The 21,043-nt window shown below is 43.2% G+C and overlaps 1 protein-coding gene across 2 annotated transcripts in view; it reads right to left on the reverse strand.

Annotated features, from left to right (window-relative positions):
• IQGAP2 (IQ motif containing GTPase activating protein 2) overlaps positions 1-21,043 on the reverse strand; it is a 287,229-nt gene that overhangs the window by 203,885 nt on the left and 62,301 nt on the right. The gene's annotated exons all lie outside the window — the stretch shown is intronic.

The following is a 21,043-nucleotide window of genomic DNA, read 5'->3' on the forward strand; positions in this document are numbered from 1 at the left end:
CTAATATTTCAATTATCCATTACTTAAAAAGTAATGAGCCTTGAGACCCGAGAAAGCTCCCCGGGTTGGAAGATAACCAGGTTTTGAAGGAAAAGTGTTGTGTCCTCAAGCTCTAAACCACAGATGACAGCACTACTGGCCTTTCACAGTTAATATGAAACCAGTACAGGGTGGGGTTTCATGTTGCTTTCCAATCAATGTTATTAAGGTATAAGCCAGTATTTTCCTCAATCAAATCACTTTCTAAAATAGTGCATTCCTAGCTGTGTTTGGAACACATGTGAATGTCATTTGTAGCAAAGCAACTCCTCTACATGATCCCCCTTTAGGGTATTCTCATGTTTGTGTCATCACCTCCTCTTGAGGGCAAGCATCACCTGTGATTAACTTCTAACAAACAGAATATGGCAAAGGTGACAGACTGGCATCCCCATGATTACACTGCATTATGTAAGACTCCGTCTTGCTATCACAAGCATTTGTGCTTGTCTTTATTCCTCTCTCCACTTGCTGGCTCTGAAGAAGCAAGCTGCTATGAATCCTACATATCTCCAGGAAACACAGTGCTGTCAACATCCACATGAATAAGGAAATAGATGCTTCTCTAGTTGAGCCTCCAGATCAGAACCCAGCCTCAGTTACTGTCTTGATGGTAACCTTCAGTAGACGATTCAGTTAAGCCGTGGCCAGACTTCTGACCCACAGAAACCATTAGATGTAAATGTGTACGTTTGAAGCTATTAAGTTTAGGTGATAGAGAATTAACACACCATCACAACAGTCATTTTTTGCAAAGTGAGTTATCACTTCCTAATTAATGGTTTTCTTTTCTTTTAAGATTTTATTTATTTATTCATGAGAGACAGAGAGAGAGAGAGAGGAAGAGACAGAGGCAGAGAAGCAGGCTCCCTGTGGGGAGCCCAAAGAGGAACTCAATCCCAGGACCCCGGGGTCATGACCCGAGCCAAAGGCCAATACTCAACCACTGAGCCACCCAGGTGCCCCTAATTAATGGTTTTCAAGTTTGGTTCTCTTAAGAGAAGGAAAGGAAATGCTATGCTTCTCCTGAGAGGCTGCTCGTCATAAGAGCCACTTGTTCACCGTGTTAAGTGCCCCCGTGTTAAGTGCCCCCCCCCAAACTGCTCCCCACAACAGTCATATGAGGACAAAGATGGTTAAGATATATCTATTTCATAAGTGGAGAAATTGTAGGTCCAACACCAAAAGTCCCACAGTGATAGCCATGATCCAAACCCATGATCAGGGATCCCTGGGTGGCGCAGCGGTTTGGCGCCTGCCTTTGGCCCAGGGCACGATCCTGGAGACCCGGGGTCGAATCCCACGTCGGGCTCCCGGTGCATGGAGCCTGCTTCTCTTTCTCTCTCTCTCTCTCTCTCTCTCTCTGTGACTATCATAAATAAATAAAAATTAAAAAAAATTTTTTTCAAACCCCATGATCATCTGAGAAGTGCGTGTTCTGTCTGCAATTCCATGCTGCCTCTAATTGTTTCTGTTTTAATAACCTATTAAATACTTTGTTAACATTAAAGATTTTTTATTAAACTACTTTTCCTTGTTTAACCACTGAGGAAGGACCTTTAAAGAAAAGTCATCACATGGGGCAGCCCGGGTGGCTCAGCGGTTTGGCGCCACCTTCAACCCAGGGCCTGATCCTGGAGACCCAAGATCGAGTCCCACGTCGGGCTCCCACATGGAGCCTGCTTCTCCCTCTGCCTGTGTCTCTGCCCCTCTCTCTCTGTGTCTCTCATGAATAAATAAATAAAATATTTTTTAAAAAGTCATCATTAATATGTTATAATGTGTAACCTATTAAGTAACTAAGATGGCTCTCACATCCATATACTGTGCCTTATATTATGAAATAGCTTTCCTAATTATGGAAATGATACTGCCCTGGTATAAAAACAAATTTTGAAAAGTATCAAGAATTTTAATTTTTGATTCAGTAATACATATAATTAACAAGAAAAAATGTCTTTTTCTGAATACAACATATAATATAGGTATAATTCCATTTCACACAATATTAAGCTTCATAAACCTTTTTTAATGACTAAATATCCATCATTTGTTTATATCATTTAATTAAATAGTCACTTATTCCTAGTCACTCAGGTTGCTTATATTTTCTCACTTTTGTAAATGTGGCAATAAATATTCTTGTGGAAGGATGTGCTGAGTCATAAAAATATTTGTTGCCAAGTTGTCCTCCCAGGAGATTATACATTACTTATACTCCCACATAAGAGGTATGAATACCTGTTTCCCTTAATCCTAACAGCGGCAATCAGGTTTTAATCCTGGCCAATTTGATAGGCAAAATGGGAGGCTTACATAATTTGCCTTTCTTTAAGGAGTTTGAATGTTTCATACACTTTTTTAAAACGTCAATTATGTATTAAGGTGGGCAAAAAAAAAAAGCTCCAACTGAATGTTTATTACTTACTTGAAAGAGATTCTACATATTAAGATTAATCTTTGTCTTACATGTTGCAATTTTCCTTGTACTCTTTTCTTCCATAATTGATGCTCAGAAATTTTTTTTAAAGATTTTATTTATTTATTCTTAACAGACACAGAGAAAGAGAGGCAGAGACACAGGCAGAGGGAGAAGCAGGCTCCCTACGGGGAGCCTGATGCAGGACTCGATCCCAGATCCTGGGGTGACACCCTGAGCTGAAGGCAGACGCTCAACCACTGAGCCACCCAGGCGTCCTGATGTGCAGAAATTTTTAACGAAAATGTTCTTAAGGGCAGCCCAGGTGGCCCAGCGGTTTAGTGCCGCCTTTGGCCCAGGGCATGATCCTGGAGTCCTGGGATCGAGTCCCACGTCAAGCTCCCTGCATGGAGCCTGCTTCTCCCTCTGCCTGTGTCTCTGCCTCTCTCTGTGTGTCTCTCATGAATAAATAAAATTTTAAAACAGAAGAGAAACCATATGAGCTGTACGCACCTTCTCTGAGATACCTGAAAAGTCTAGGCAAACTTTCCCTCTCCTGATGTTAAGGAATTAGACATGCTTTAAGATGCTGAGATAAAACTTTAATTCTCTGTTCAAACAGATGCTGAAAGAAACTCCAATAGCAAATCTTCAGCAATGACCACATAGGTCAAACACTCCAATTATTCAAACCTCCTATCAGGCAGCTGAAGCCTCAGGACACTCACACCTCACTCTCAGGAAGCTACATTCACAGGGAATCATGACCACAATCATCAGAGGAGTGGCCCCAGGAAATTCCTCATCACAGCTAGCTACATCCAAACCGGGTGTGACACTCTCCTGTTCCTAACAAGGGCTGACTTGGCAGCTGACCTAGTGCTGCCTATTTTCGGTGGCCACAGGTCTGTCCTGCCAGCCCCTGCATTCAGCTCAGCTCAGATGAGGATGGCAGCATTTTTTTTTTTTTTTCTCCCAGGACTTTAAAACAAAACTGGGGAGAGGATTGGTGAGTTAGAAAATCTCCAGTAGAATCACAAGAGAGCAAAGGGAGCTACATTAATGGCAGAGGCATAAAGAAAAAGGGATGTGCTGCTTCATGGGGACGTAGCTTATGTGGGACATTCCAAACACCCTTCACATTGCCCAAAGCTGCTCCTGCCTGCCAGGCAATAGGAGCCCAGAGAATTCTCCACTTGGCCCTGTCGGATCTCAGCTAACCTGAGCAACTCAGTCTGTTCAACCAGAGAGAGCCTGACACATCAAATGGATCCGCCTGTCCTGCCTACAGACTCAAGCCCTTGGACACAGCTCACAACTAAACTATCAAAATCATTCCCCCAACCCCAGACAAAAGCATGAATGTCCAGAAGAGGCCATTTCTAGGCTGGTGCCTCTGAGTCTAGGTCAAAGTGGTGTTATTTAACTGTTGTTTTCATTACTGGTCCCACTGCCAGGAGTTTAGATTTTTCCTAATTACCCTCCCATGCAATTTTAATGCCATAGCAATATTGTATATTTATGCACTGTGTATACATCTGTCCTTTATATATAAATCATTTTTTTGCTTCCTAAGAACCAATGTTTGCCCCCTTGCACATAAACAGCCCCACTGAGAAATGAGTTCTACAATAAAAAGGTGTAGTAACAGCTCTTCTACAAAAGGAACTTTTTCACTTAGAGAAGGAAAAAAAAAACAACAATCACATAGTCTTCCTAGAACTTTTCCATATGAGCCTCTAAGAGCCCCCAAGTCACCTTTGGAAGTTACTTGTAAGATGTCAGGCTATGTAATTAGAAGTTATCCAAAGGTTTGCACATCTCTGCATTCTCTACTATGATTTCCTCAATTTCCTGTAACAACTTTTTTTGACTGAGGTGTGTGTGCGTACGTGTGTGAGAGAGTGTATGTTTCAATGTGTGTGTGCACATTAGAAAAGCAGGTAAGGTGACAAAACGCAAAACAAAATAACCCCCAAACTGTGGTCCTTTTATGCAGTTATTCTTTCTCCACCTAGTATTCGGTCTCATTTGTTTAGTTTTTTTCAGGCTGTGTGTATGTGTGTAGTGCTAGAATTATGAGGAAAAAGAATGGTAAAGGTCATATACAATTGTGGGAGTAACAGATATTCCCCAAGACAGGATGGAGAGCTCATTGTCAAGCATCACTGAAATGCATCCAGCGAATGTATGCTAGAGAAGCAGAGGACCTTATCTTCTAGCATAGCCAGATATTTATAGTAAAGTCCATTTCTGCCTTGCAGATCACAAATCCTCAATGATACAATATGACTCGACTCTTTTGCCAAATAACTCTCTTTTATTTGAAAAGTGGACTTCAAATTTTCTTCTCTAATTTTTGTACAGATTTCATAAAACTTTGCTCTACAAAAACTCAGAGAAAATAGGCATTTGAAGAAGACAAAAACTGTTTAAAACATATAGAGAATTTAGATGATGACAGGATCAACTATTCTTTCCCATGACCAAAACCCATTTAATTTGGGTGGGAGAGGGGTAATTAACTAGGCCTTATGAGTAATAGCTGGGAGATTAAATGCATTCAAATATTTACTAGCTCCTACCTTGTACCAGGCACTTTTGTAAGCCCTTGCTATGCATCGTTAATAAAAAGGTTGAAGATTCCTACCTTTAAGAAAGCCTACATATGGGTGGAGCAATGTGGAGAGTTCTAATGAGGAACAGTAATACTAGTAATTGTAGAGATAGTAATAAGCGATGTGTTTGAAAGCAATTAAAGTCATGAATATAAACAGGTAGAGTAGGGTCAGAGGGATGGAGAGGGCCACGGAAGGGTATGGGGGACAGGTTGCAATTTTGAATAGGATGGTCAGGTGACATATGAGCAGACTTCGAAGAGATGAGATTAGATGTGGAGACATGCAGGGATGAGGCCTCAAGGGAGAGCATTCTAGACAAATCTAAGGAACGCCAAGTAGGCCAGACCAGAATGGGCAAGCAGGAGGAGTTGAGACCAGAAAGGAAATGGGGAGGGTACCTTGTGGACCACTGTGAGGACATTGGCTCATACCCTGACAGGGGAGCCATTGTGGAGTTTGGGGAAGAGAAGTAATATCATAGGACTTGTAATTCAAGGGGCTGGGCCTGGCTGTGTGTTGCAGAGTATGGTGGTGGAGGTGAGGGACGAGGAAAGAACCAGGGGGGCCGGTTAAAGGGACCGAATTCCTGGCAGAAAGAATATTACTCATTTCATTGTGGAAAAAAAGCCAAATCTACCATCTGTGATCTTAGCATCATCCTGCGACCTGGCTACAGCTTCTATCGGTTTACTACCCTATCATCACCCGTGCCTTTTTCTGTAGGTTGCAATTTTCTCACTACCAGCCTGACAACTGAGATGTTGTTGATGCTTTCACACCCTTTTCTTACAAAGACACCCTACTTCACTTACCTTTGAATCCTCATGGCCTGTCCCCTAGGACTCAGTTGTGCTGATGGAGTGAATAGTGGGGTTGGGGGAAGCTTATATTTTGTTTTTGCTTCCTTCCTAGACTATTTTAAGAGCCTCCTTTCCTGTTCAGTCTCCTTTCCCTCTCATCACTAAACCTGTTGGCTTCTTTCACTTTGCAACTCCAAAAACTTCAAACATACCTCTGCACACCAAGGTAACACTCAAACATCTCGGCCTAACAGTGCAGGCTCACCAGAGCTGGCTTCTTGCTACCGTGTCATCTTCCCTCCCACTACTAATTCCGGAACAGGAAGTCTGGGCTCCAACCTTTTGCCCAAATACCTTGTCCCTTCTCAAAGCTAATCTTTTCCTTGTGCTCCTCCCACCCCCCCACCCCCAGATTAAAGAAATCCCTTTCATCTCAAGGCAATATCCCAGGGCTACCCTTTCACTCAGTTTCAAATCTCTGCACCACAGGCGTGATTGCTCCCCACCCTCTGGGGACGGGAGGCAGGAGCCACTCCCAGCCTCACACTCAGGTGAGAGGGAGCCTGAACATACTCCACAGGTTCATGTTATCCTGGCCCACCTTACAGCCTGCCAACTTGCTAACCTAGCAACTCTCTCCACTAGGACATGCCTTATTTCCCAAGCCTAAGAAAGAACTCTTGGGGCCAAGAATGATCTCAACTTCTCTGAATCCCTTTTCATAGCCTCAGCAGATTCACATAGTTGGTGGGTATTCACTGATGACCTGCTCTTGTGAAATTATTACTAAGGTAATGAACAGGGCAGTGTCTTACCGCAGACACTGCTATGTGTGCCGGAAGTGGGGCAGGATGGCAGGTGAACAAGCCAATAATGACTACTCACTGCAGGAAGGCTAGGAAAGGTGTATCGAGGATTGCAGGCATCTAAGAGGAGGCAAATAAGAATCAGTGTGTGTGCAGAGGTGTGGGAGGCAACAAATGAAAGCCAGGCTGAACTTCTGAGGCCAAGGCCCAACTCAAATGTCCTCAGGGACATGTCAGACCTAGTGATGCAAGAAGGAAGGGGACAGACGATCAAAGCAGAGGGGACAGGGTGTTCAAAGGCATACAAGGGAGGCAGAGAACCACAAGGAGCCCACTCTGTCTGAAGGAAGGAGGCAGTGGGAGAGCAGGAAAGGGAGGAAACAACTGATGGGAATCATATTTATTGATGACAACAGGGGTTCAAGCGCATGTAAGGACACCAAGAATAAAGTTATGTAAAGATAAGACACACTGTGAGAGGACTGTGTGTATCTTCTCAAATAGATGAAAAGCCCTATAAACCTGTAACACTATTACCAATTCTATTTCACACAACTAGCAGAGACCTCTATTAAACTGTTTCAAGTTTTTTCATAAAGGAAGTGTAAGAAAAAAATACATCTTCTCAGTCTCTCCCATCACATTCCATCTAACCAGACTTTTCAAAATTTGGCAAGCAATTAAAACACACATCTACATGCACTGCTGACTAGGTGGAGAACTAGCAGTGACAACACGGGTTCCTCAGGTCTATAAAAATATGACATTAAACACATCAAGGACAACATGTGAGAGAGAAAGCAAAGTTTGTGGAAGCAGAGCACGTGAGTTCATTTTACGGCGCCTCCTACCCATGTCACACTCACTACTGCCAGATCAATGTGACAATGCCATTAAGGGTCTCCAACTGGGAGTGCCTGTGTGGCTCAGTCAAGCGTCTAACTCTGGCTTGGGTCATGATCTCGGTTGGGGACCTGGGATCAAGACCCATGTCTGGCTCCGAGCTCAACAGAGTCTTCTTGAATTCTCTCCCTCTCCCATTCCTTCCTCCTGTGTCCCCCTCCTCACTTGCACATGCGTACTCTCTAAAATAAATCTTAAAAAAAAAAAAAAGAAGTTTCCATCTGATTATCCCAAGGTTTTACAAAAATATAAGGTAAAAATCTCAAATGCTGCATTCATTTTACCGAACTCTCCTTTCAGGGCTGTGAAAGAATGCACGCTTAAGCTTATGTATTTCAAGAAAAAATGCTCGGCCTTTTGGTCCTGAAGTCTTCCAAAAGTAATTCATGCATCTTAAATATCTTCTGCCACAGAGATTCAATACTATTTTAAAAATGGAATGGTCATGTCCGAAAGGCAGAATAGGAATAAAATAGTATTCAGAAGCAAAGTTTTGAAAGGACCTAAAGCACACGTAGGCCTGCTGGCTACCGTAACAATAACAGCAACATTGCTTTTATCTCAAGGGCTCTATTACGCTGTAGGCCATCTTTTTGTGCTTGAGTGGCACTATGAGGTCTTATTTAGCTATTACGGAATCTTTCCTTCTCTCTGTGTAGGCCTTGCTCCTTGTGAATCCCAGTGCTTTCAAAAGCACTCCAAACACAGGACAATCAGTCCTGCGGCATTGTATTTTTAGATTTAAATCACTATTTGATAAATGTTTTAATGTAGTTCACTGATGGGTAAAAGGACAAGTGAAAAGAAAACTGGCATTTCAGGGTGATGGCAGCTTATTAAATTAGGAATTAAATCCAAAATTACCTTTCCTCCCCCAAATTACTAACAGTTCCATAATGGTAAAATTCCTGAGAATATTCTTTTCTGTAGTTAGACATAAAGACCTTTATATTGGACCAGAGCTGTGTAAATCAATCATCCACAATCTTGTTATATGCTTAAAAAAGAGATATGAGGAGAAAGGTTCTTTTTATTTTTTTTTTTAACTCATTTATTCATGAGAGACACAGAGAGAGAGAGATACAGAGAGAGAGAGAGAGAGAGAGAGGTAGAGACACAGGCAGAGGGAGAAGCAGGCTCCGTTCCGTGCAGGGAGCCTGACGTGGGACTCGATCCCAGGACTCTAGGATCAGGTCCTGGGCTGAAGGTGGGCGCTAAACCACTGAGCCACCCGGGCTGCCAGAAAGGTTATTTCTTTAACAATGCTGACCAGAAACCTACCTTCTTCCTGGGAATTCTGAAAGAATGAGAATGGGTACAAGGCAATTTACATTTCTGTGAACAACACTGCCCAAAGTGGGTTGTTAGTTCCAACCAGCACACTCAAGTTTGAGGCGTACATTTCAAAGAGCAAGGTGGGCTGCCAAGAGAGCTTCCTCCAAACATATGTGAAGAGGTAAGAAATTTCCTTGCAGCCAGGTTAATAAAGTCACATTCTGAAGTGACTCATTTTGAAGATGGGTGGTGACCTGTGTCATGTGTGTATGTGAGGCGTATACATGGACTGCGTGTGTGAATGGGAGTGGGGGCGATGAGGGAAATGAGAGACAGGAGTCAGAAATAACCCTCATAAAAACAATAGCTTAATTCAACCTGCAATGAGCTCAACCCAATTTCATCCAGACAGAGTATTTATTCTTTTCAGCAGCAAGGGTGTCTCAAAGAGGTCAGAGAGAAAGATGAAAGGCCATCTTAACTGGCAAAAGATGCCTCATGTTCTGACAGGGTCAGAAAACAAAGGCGCAAAGTCTACATGACAAAAACTGTATGGTTGAAATCAGGAAACACAGAAGTAGGTACGATTCCCTGCAAGGACGCATGTTCTGTTTGGAATGAACGCCAGGCATACCTGGTCAACAACAGCTTACCCAACTTAAAATGTAGGTTTCTTGCCAGTCTGCCACTAAGAGGCAGGGTAGGGGGTTGGGAGGAACAAAGCGGTATCAGGCCCAAGCTGAAGAGGTGTTTAGGACACAGTGGAAGAGCTAGGATGGGAGCCTGATGTCACATCCAACAGTCTTTTTCCCACACTCTTCCAGTCATGTGACCTTGAAAGATCACAGAATCTCTTATCACTGGTTTCCTAACTGGAGTGTGAAGTGACACCGCCAACATTGCAGGACTGCTGGGGGACTGGCTGTAACAATGGAAATAAAAACCTAGCTGGGTGCTTGGCCTTTCACGGTATGCGGTATTTACTAGCTTTGTCTGTCCCTTCCCTAGCCCACACACCTAGAGAATCTGGAAGCAAAGATTTTTGCCTCCGGTTTTGAAGCTAGCAGATGGGTAATGTTACTAATAGAGGCTGCAGATTAGTCTGGCATTACAGGATTACAGGGAAAGGGCAAGCCTACCACCTCTTCCTCTCAGGCAACCGTACCTTGCACCTTCACGCCCCCCTTACCAAAGCAGAACCTTGTCACACTGTTCCCAAAAACGGCTTATACAAACAGGACGGATTCCAAAAAGCTGAATTACTGAATCTCAGCTTCTCTTTCCCTTCCCTAAATTGGGATATTTTCAGACCAGAAGAATTTTATTCCAGAAAACAGATCTTTAATTATTCAGAATCAGAGAATCCTTTGTAGAGCAATTATCAAGTTACAGTCTACCCTACTACCTTAGACCAATGTTAAAAGATAGGTGTATATTTTAGATTTTTTCCCCCTGAGATTATTAATTAGTAGTTCTTAAACAGAATACTTAAGTCTAGACAAGAATAAAGGTTTGACCTTAGCTGGGATTAACAGACACAAAAAACAAGTGTCATGGATAATTTGATGCTGAATAGGACACTAATTATTTACTAACAAGAATTTATCCTTCTTTTCACCTCACATTTATAATAATTTAAGTGGGGATTAGGAACTGACAAGCATTAGATACCCAGTCTCCAAGGAAACTGTGCAAACTGCTAAAACAGTTTCTAGATCCACTGCTACTACTAGTCCCACAACTGCCATGACATGGGTATTATTCCCCCTTCAGTCAGGAAACCACTGATAAGAGGCTCATAATCATTCAAGGTCACCCGGCTAGAGAACAGTAACCCACAGAAGTAAGGCCAAGCTCCTGCCTTCTGGCAACTCCAAAGAGCCCGTAACTCCTTTCCAGCTTTTCCTATTACAGCTTCAGGACTTCCCAGGATGGGTCCATCATTTTGAATTTTGAAAGCTCCAGACACATGTGTTTTCTACATCAATGTTTCAGTTCAGCTTTGAGTTTTCTGTTCTTAAGGGGGGTTTCACCATGCAGCCCCTCTCCAGGACAGGGAGAGAACACAACATCTGACAAAATGTGCCCTCTATTCTCATTCCAGGCGCTCCCCATTCCCAGCCCACAAACACAGCAAACAACCCTGAAATAAGAGCCTCAAGCCAAGAAATTTAATTCCTAAAAGTAAGGAACTGTGAGTACTAAGCCTATTATGACCACATCACCTGAGTTCCCTCCTCTGTATATGGCTATCTTTCCTGTTTTCCTCTTACAAGACACTTGTGATTGCGCTTCGGGCTGTCCCAGATAATCCAGGACACTCCCATCTCAAGATCTGTAATCACATCTGCAAAGATCTTTTTTCTGAATAAGGTAACATTTATAGGTTCCAGGAATTAGGACTTAATATCTTTCGGAGTCATCACTTGGTCAACTACACACTCAAATTGATAATTTAGAATTAATAAAAAAAACTATTTAAATAAAATTTTACCTAAAAGATACACAGTACAACTTCGGAACTGATTGTCAACTCTCTTCTCATCACTGATACACATTTTCCTCAAATTCTCACTCTACCTTCCTAACACCTCTGAGGGCAAATGTTAGGCTTCCTCTACAGCTCAGCCACTAAGCAAAGGTGAACACTCAGGGATAGAAAAAGATAATTCTTGTGTCTATATATCCAGCTGATTGCTATTTCAATGGACATATTTGACTGAGACCAGAAGGCTGGACTAGTGTCAGAGAAATGATCTCTCTTTTCTTGTAAGAACATAAAACAATTAAAGAATCAGTTGTATTACTTCACAAGGTTCTCTGAGGAATACAGTGAACCATACGGCTCCTTACAACTACCAATTATTACATACAAATAACCAGACTCACTTTTCCCTTGTAAGGAAGCCAGTTGTGAGGCAGATTAGGTATTCACATCAGTTGGTTTTTAATGTGTATCTTACTGGCTAATATCTTTCTCAGTTAAATGAACAACACATGTAGTATGTACCTGACCTTACCCGTCATGATTTGTAAGCCACCAAACTAGTAGTTTGATTTATAAACACATACGGTCAATGAAAACTTAGTATTCTCATTAGTCTTCTGACTAGGTCTCCCTGTCATACACTAACTTAGCACCCTCAACCTTCCATTCGTTGAAATAACCTGGTCAATTGTTTGTTGTGAGATCTACAAGGGTGGCCCATGTGGGTTGCTTACTGCAAAGTCCCCTGCATCTGGCCTGGTGTGAGGTGGCACAGCAAGGATGAGGTACAGCTGCTAATTGCCTAGCCAACACCCATTTGTCCCCTTCTTCAGTAAACAGTACCCTAGGTTTTGGATGACAATGATACTCAGAATAATGACCATATTTTCCAGCCTTTGGCCCAGGGTGTGACCCCGGGGCTCCTGGGATAGAGTCCCGCATCGGCCTCCCTGCGAGGAGCCTGCTTCCCCCTCTGCTTGTGTCTCTGCCTCTCTCTGTGTCTCTCATGAATAAACAAAATCTTAAAAAAAAAAAAAAAAAAAAAAAAAAAGAAGGGATCCCTGGATGGCTCAGCGGTTTAGTGCCTGCCTTTGGCCCAGGGAGTGGTCCTGGAGTCTTGGGATCGAGTCCCACATCAGGCTCCCTGCATGGAGCCTGCTTCTCTCTCTGCCTATGTCTCTGCCTCTCTCCCGGTGTCTCTCATGAATAAGTAAATAAAATCTTTAAAAAAAAAAAAAGAGTGGGAACAGCTTATCTATTGTAACTGTGCTTGTAATGGTGGCTATAGGGACAAAAGAGTAATTTTGGGGGGGGGAGAAAGCTTAAAATTAGACATCTTTTATATAATATTAAAATATGTCATCAGCTTCTTTTAAATGGTTGTCACTTTTGACGCTTAGTGTCACTCATTACACTAAGGGAGTAACTTTTTTTTTTTTTTTTTTTTAAGAATTTGATACTCTTTTGTGCTGCCAAGACCAATAATACATCAAAATTCCAGATAGTTGGCAAAGGATCCATGAGAATGTTTAGGAAAATTCATCCCAATTAATTGATAAGTGTTCAGCAATACTTATTCAAAGTCAAACAGATACACTTATCATGCTCATAATTGTGTCAGAGAAGCTGAAACTGGTAAAGTTTGTGTTTCAGGAGAAAATATGAGTTCATTTCAACATAAAGCAGTATATTAATATAAGCATGAATTATAACTAAAATTATAAGCTAATCTTCTTTGGGTAAAATCATATGTGGAGGGGAGAGGGAAATAAATCGGGAAGAATTTTTAAATCAACGTCTTAAAGACTGGAGCAGAATTTAAGCCAATACTATTCTAGGCTGTAACCAATCAAGATTTGTTTTATGCAAAAGATGGCCAGAGGAGCAAGGAGACTCCAAAATGCAGAATAAAAGATGCTAAAATCATTATAAACAAAAAAGATGGCTAAAATTTTCAGGAAAAGCTATTCAAGCTATAAATCCTTTGTATTTTTAGTCCTTATCACCTTTTTCCATAAAGATTCAGCTACATACCTTCACACCAAAGCTAATTGTTCCTCCACATTTTAAATGCAATCTACTATTCAAGCATATTGGTCTTCACATTAATATGCTTTTTCAATTTCTCCAAAGTTACCATAGTGACTCTAGATAATTTAGCCTGGATAGGATTTTTGCAAGGAGAAAAAGGAAGAATCTTGAGTAGAATCTCAACATTAAGGACTACATTTTCAACAAAAATATAATACCATGCCAAATATTAAAACCAGAAAAAGTCTATATCCTGAGGAAGTCATTGAAAATCTTCCCACTAGGCTGTGAGAAACTCAACATTAAGACTCAAGGTTAAAATGTACTTTAAATACGTCAAATATCTAAAATATGATCGGAAAAGATCAACTCCCACTCCCACTGCCCATCCAGAAGCAACAGAGAACAGGCTGTGCCTGATAGCATACACCTGTTTTCTCACTGGAGCCTTGCCCAGGGCACCAAGCACAGGCAACACCACAGGGAGGACAGGCTGACACCGAGGGACCTGTCCAGACCTGTGGACACCCAACTTTGACCTCTCCTCCTATGATCAACAGGCTTTTGACCCCCAATCGCTGCTTGTATTACACAGAAAAGTGATTTCTATTTTTATTTTATTTTTTATTTTTTTTAATTTTTATTTATTTATGATAGTCACACAGAGAGAGAGAGAGAGGCAGAGACATAGGCAGAGGGAGAAGCAGGCTCCATGCACCAGGAGCCTGACGTGGGATTCGATCCTGGGTCTCCAGGATCGCGCCCTGGGCCAAAGGCAGGCGCTAAACCGCTGCGCCACCCAGGGATCCCCTGATTTCTATTTAAAAAAAAAAAAAAACCACAATAGGACTCCACTTAAGGCTTGAAGAATAGCCAGGCAAATGTGAAACTATGTAGTTTTCACTAAAAAAAAAAAAACAACAATGGAAATTTCAGATTTGTTTATTCCCTATTACAATTAAAAGGTTGGAAAGAAAAATTCTTTTCTTACCACACCACGGTCAATCAGAATGCACCACTAATGGAAAAGTATTTCAAAGCTATGGCAAATAGTGTTTTGTTGTGTCTCTGTGTGCTATTTAATAAATCTTGACATATCGAAAGGTTCAAGATAGTTACAGAGGAAGCAGCAGCATCTGCAGAACTGGATTCTGGCCAGGACTCTGAAAATCAAATTTCTTGCCTCTGCTTGTTGGCACCCCTTACCATGCTAGAGAGAAAACAGAGATGAGACTACCTTGAAGAATTAAAAACACCTGATAAGCCTGATGCGTTTAGCCGCTGCTTTACAAGATAGAGAAGTCCCTCATATTCTGAGGTCTACCGATGAGACAGGGAAACACCCCAGAAAGGAATGAGAATGTGGTGCTCAGGTTTGGGAAGGAGAGCATCTAGAAGATGGACTGAGGCCAGCTGGCATTCTAGACACCCCTCCCCGCTGAGTGGCTTTTCAGAGCCACCTGCCCCACCCACATCTGTAATGACAGCTGGACTAGATTATTCCTATACACCAAAGATGATGTTGTCACTTGGGTGAAGCACCCCCATAAGTTTTATAACACATGAAGTTACATGCTCTATTTTGGGTCCTTTGAAGTTTCGATTTGCTCTCTCTTCTGGACTTAAATTTAGGTTTTAAATCAGGACCCATCCAATGGAACATCTGGGACCCATGCTAAAGTCATTTTAGCTACCACACCTTTTAAAAAGAACCTGCTGGAAAACATGTCTTGCAGAGCAAGAGAAAAAATATGATGGATGAGACCGTCTCCACCCTCAAAAAACTTGCACTCCCGATACCCCAAAGTTAGGCAGGCTTCTCCTTGCTACACACACTGCAGCCCCTTACTACTTGGATAATTATAGAAGGTTTCCCAGGAGGATGGAAAACCTTTCATTCTTGCCCATTCTGTGGCAACTCCTGGCAGTTCCCTGAGCAGCCAAGGTGTTGTCTTTCTGGAGGCCCCCACCCCACCTCCCAGTTCTACTTGACCAGCATGGGGAGGGGGCAGGGATGGCGAGAAGGAGCATCAGGACTAGCATAAAGCAACATGAATAAGAACAGAGCTAGGAAGGGCAGATGTACACAGTTCCACCTTCAGGGAAGCAGCAGAACTGAGGTGAGCCTAATGAGCTGGATTTCAAATTTCTTTCAGAAAACGTGTTGTCCTGTAGTGCTCCAGACGGCCAGGAGGAAATCTGCAGCATTCTGTGCACCTGACTCAAAAAAATCCAACAGACTCCTGTCCAGGTCAGCTCTCACCATCGGGGACTAACTTCCAGCCTCGCTCAAGGTGGTGGGTCAAAGTGGTCAACCCTTTTTAGCTACTCTATTTTTCTTCCTGAAAGAGATGATGACCTACCTATCTGGTAAGAATTATGTTGAAAAGATGGATTTTCTATGCCAACACTGGTCAGGGTTTTTCCTCAATCAATGCTCTACTATGAAAAGGTACCACTAACCGATGTGTGTCTTTCTAGGCTGAAAAAGCAATTTCCTCCTCTCTTCAAGCCATAAAAGAAGGGCCTGTCTCTGGCACTGAAAATACTGTTTACAGAAAGAAGATTCCACTTCTAGGTTGTTTGGATGTGCTCATTCTTCCCTGCATAAACCTACTCCACCTCTATTTATGCCAGACAGGAAGTAAATGTGCAAACAGAATCAATAAAAAGCAGCTGAAGGCACACATTCTTTGACTCTAATTAAGGTGGGATGCCCAATTCACAGCTGTTCCTACCACTGAAAATGTTTTTGTAATAAACAATGGAGTTTAAGAGGCACTTTGTCTCATGTTTCAACTTTTTTATAATTTACACCAATGTACTACCCAACTCTCAGCCTGCTTATCACAGGGTGAAGTCATGGATGGAGGTATGAAAGGCATTCCAGGACCCACCTCATAAATAAGGAGGCTGAGATGCTGAGATTGCACTTTGCCCAAGGTCGCTCAAAAACGAACAGAGCCAGGACTAGGGAAAAGAAATCAACTATACAGTTCGTACAGTGAGGACAACAAAATCTGCATGTCACCTCGGCACCTGACTTTCAGTCAAGGCCAAATCAGAACAGTGAACTTGCTAATTTTATTTGGATAATACAGCTCTGATAACAAAAAGGCTGTATTTCCTATTATTTCTGAAACTGTACACAAGGAACTGTCTTGTGAATGAAATTTAGAAAATGTCTGCCTAAGTAGAAGGAGCATCCTTCTCGGCCTTTATAGAACAGCAGAGACTTGGTCTTTAGCCCTGGGTATTAAGATGTTGATGTTGGCCTGACTTCCTTCCTATGTCTGTCCTACCCCCCTCCTCTCTTGCCATCACCACCCTTGTAAAAATTAAGCACTATGGACAGGTCTTAACTCCAATAAGTCTCAAAATACGATGGCCAATTTCATCATAGTTCATCATTAAGTCCTTTATTACTAAGAGCAAAGGACAAAAGCGACACGGATGTGATGCCCACAGAGGCTGCGGGTCAGCAGGTGGCTTCCCAATCACTACCTTCTCAGCGCCTATTTTGGTTACTGAGCTTCATAAGCAAAGCAAGAAACCACCAGAAGCAGAGGAGGAAGTGGCTGGAATCCCCATCCCTCCATCACAAGCCTCCTGCAAAGATGCAGTGGTATTACCTGCTCCGCCCTGGAAAGGGGGAGTCAGGTGCATGTAGAGCTAAAATCAGCAAAGGAGAATGCACTGCCTGTCACTATTTCTGCAAGAATCCTGACAATTTCTGTTCTAAATAGGACTGCGGGAAGGAAACAGAGAGAAAAAAGCCAAATTCACCTCATTGGTGAATTCTTCGTTTCTACTCTCTTTAAAGCTTTACCTTGCTTCCAGCGTACACAAAACACATCTATCTCTGTGCCCTTTCTCATCTTTGTTTGCCGTGCTCAGAAGTTCCGTGGAGGCCCCCACAGACTAAAGCATCGGGCATGTGGGACCTGCCCTGACCTGTGTGATAGCTGCCAGTCCTTGTGGCTATTTAACACTTCAAGCGCAACTAATCTGTGTTGAGTTGTGCTGGGGGAGAAAAGACAGTTACTTATCTCAGTAGTTTTATACAGCGATTATATACTGTAACTCTAATTTGGATATACTGGATTAAGTAAAATTTATTAAAACTACCTGAAAAAAAATTAAAAAAAAAATAAAACCACCTGTACTTTTTTCTGTTGATTTGTTCATGTGACTAGTACAAATGATGTCACTCCTGCCTGCACCGCCCCCGGCCCCGGCCCCCCCCCCCCCCCCGCCAACCATCCCCAGCTAAGCCTGACTACTTTCCTTCTGTTCTGTCTACAGTCAGCCTGGGGGGCATATCAGGAACAAGAAAACAATACTCCACCTACTGTTTTCATCTTTCAGTGTCTCAAACACACACAGGCCTACACCACATTAATGAATTTATTTCATTGACTCAGCCGCTGGACTTCTGTGTATCCCCACTTACCATTTACGTTTGCTGAGCCTTTTGCTACTCCATCCTCGAATCTGCCTTGTTGGTACGTGTTAGCCCATAGGCAGTTCTGATCCACCGAAAGCCAATTTCTACTTTGTGCAAACAGCACAGCCAGGGGTGGGTGGCTCTATGTGCACAGGGGTCCTTTAAAATTCCTGTTCCATTAGGCCATGAACACAGAGCATCCACCAGACAAGCACCCCGCTAAAATGGAAAGGGGAGCAGTACCCAGTCCTACGTTGTCAAAACTGGGAGAAGCACGACAGGGCAGCGCGGAGGCTCCTGGGCAACAGAGTACACGTGGAACATGACTACAATCATTTCCACAATCAAATGCCAAGGCCATCAGCTGGTCTGTGTTCCCCAAAGGGACTCACACAGTTGAGCAGTGAACATCACCATTAGCCTCAAGGACTATTCCGTAGAGAGGCCTGGCAGCCGTCACGGCCCCTCCAGGCTAAACCACCCCAGACAAGAAAGCCCGAGCGGGACGTGAGATCACTGCATCACTTGCTCAGCCAAACCCCCCTGACACCTGTCCCCTGCCGGCCCGGGGTGAGCACCAGGTCACTGAGAGGAAGACGGTGGCCTCAGGATGCTCCTCGGTGTCTGGGAGAGGACAACGTGTGCAAAGAATTACCGTCAATTCTAGTAAGTGCAGTGGGAAAAGGACAGGAGGGACTGGTTAACCCCAGGAGACGCCAAGGGACGACGAGTGTGGACCGCGGTGGGAGCTGAGGAGGTGTGGAGGCCGCGAAGGCTGCGGCGGGAATGCCCGCGTCCACAGGACCTCCTGGCTTCCTCCTGATACACGATAAGCTCTGAGAACGATCAACGGAAAGAAAACGAGTATCCCTCGTGCAGGAGATGCCCAGGAAACAGCACCTAGAGTTACCACAGCAGGCTTAAGGAGGAAGACGCACGTCTGTCCGGCGGCAGACGGAACCCTGCATGCATCACCAATCGATGGATCATGACCGGCATTTCTGAGAAAATGAATTAGAACAGTACATGTCAGGGTGTGTTGTAGAGATTAAAGGTTAAGCGTTGCTTTGTAAGGTTCCGTTGCTTAGTTAGACACATGCACACATCACCATACAACTATTTGGGGTCATGGTATAAACCTGTTTCACTCTGGGCATCACCAGGTTTTAAAGTCACTTGCTTAAAGTGTACATCACAGTAATAAATGAATAACAGAAGATCACTAAGGAGTCTGCCCAAAGTCAAATAAATCTAATCTTGTTTTTCAGTGGTTTCAGCCTCCTACTTAACTCTGACAGAAGTGCTGACCCAGAGCACTCTTGGATACGTTCATCTGTTTCACGGAGTCCTACCTACCAGACAGTCCTCTTCTATGCACCCCAAATCTACTAATTCCTTCTGACGCGCCTCTGGAACTCTTGATTTGTTTTAAAAATGTAATACTCCTATATTCTCAACTTATTGTCTACACTTTCCCCATCTGCTTGACTTAATGGCAATTAAGTCAATTCATAATATTACTTCCCATAAAGCCAGGATGGCTGCTCCCTAAATTTCCTTAACTCACAGGACCAGGGAAGACAGGGTCAATTATCGCCCTTCCAGTTGAGCTTACTTTCTCCCGGGGCCATGTCCTATCACCTCTGTTCCAAGACCTCTCCCTCCACCTCATTTCTGTTTTACTTCCCAACCTTCCTAACCTTACCACTCTTCTCCTGACATCCAGGACTTTGCCTTTTTTGCCACAATCACTGTGTTCCTCCCATGCTCACCTCTGCTTGGAGCCTTCAAGAAGGTGGAGGACCCTGGGAACACCCAAAGCACAGTTTGAAGACCTCCTCCTTCTTCATCCAAAGGTTTCCCTTCCATTCAACTTCAGCCACACTGGACCTTATCATGCCCCAGAATATTCTACCTTTAAAATGAGGCTTCTAAATCTCTGTAGCTTTCCATTTACCCACTTCTCTACTTCTTCTTTTTTAAATTTTATTTATTTATTCATGAGAGACACACACACACACACAGAGAGAGAGAGAGAGGCAGAGACACAGGCAGAGGGAGAAGCAGGCTCCACACAGGAAGCCCGATGTGGGACTGGATCTCAGGACCTCGGGACCATGCCCTGGGCTGAAGGCAGAAGCTCAACCGCTGAGCCATCCTGGGATCCCCACACTTCCCTGCTTCTTATTCTGACAAGTCCTTCCCTTCATTCTCATCATAGGCAGTTCCTTGACTTTCCCTACTGCCCCACTCCATCTTACCCATCCTGGCCTCATGAGATTCCTTATCAAGTTGGGGCCTCCATGCCATTCAATGTCAGTGACGCTCACATATTAACACCCTGAGGTTCCTGTTTCTGTGACTTTCTCAGAGCCAACATGCCTATCCCTGAGCCCAGATGCCCTATTCATTTCCTTTCATCTTGTTGGAAAAATTCACATAAACACACTGGCTCCAGGAGGAAAACTCAAAAGCCCACCAAAGGTCTAAAAATTGCCCAGGCTTATTATCCAACTCTGGCTGATGTACTAGCACTTTTCCTACTGCAGCCGCTTTCATTCTTCCATCCTTCTCACTGCAGCAGAGAACACCCTCAATACCCTGGCCCCTCCCCCTCTGGTCACACAGCAAGGGGTATCGGTGTTCATCTGAGCTGGGGTGGGAAAGCCAGAGTTGCTGAGACAGCACCAGTCATAGATGCTGGTCTCTTCTCTCTTGAGAGAGTGATTCTCCAACTTAATGTGTGTAAACATTTATCTGAACCATTTGTTAAAATACAGACCCCAGGGCCCCACTTCCCAGAGATGGATTTGTAGGGTCTAGAGTAAACCTTAGAAACCTATATTTGCACAGGTGCCCTTGTGATCCTGATGCAGGAGGCAACTGAATTTGGGCATCACTTTCCAAAATCACTCTCTCTCAGGTGATGTGGCTGCCTCAACTTTTGTTCTGTGAAATCCTTGAGGCAGGAACAACTCTATTACGAATTAATTGAAGGTAAAAAAATATATATATATTATCAATGACCATCTAAGCCAAGGAAGACTAACTGAGGAGAGTATGGAAATGACTAGAACTGAATTCCTGAACTCTTATTTTAGCACGTTCAAGCTTCTCAGCAAAATGTAAAATAAACAACAAAAATGTACAAATGGCTAACTCCCTCATACTATGAACTCAATATAAAACTAAAAGCAAACTTCAACTGAATTTA

The sequence above is a fragment of the Canis lupus genome, chromosome 2 (assembly GCF_048164855.1).
Source record: "Canis lupus baileyi chromosome 2, mCanLup2.hap1, whole genome shotgun sequence".
NCBI lineage: Eukaryota > Metazoa > Chordata > Mammalia > Carnivora > Canidae > Canis > Canis lupus.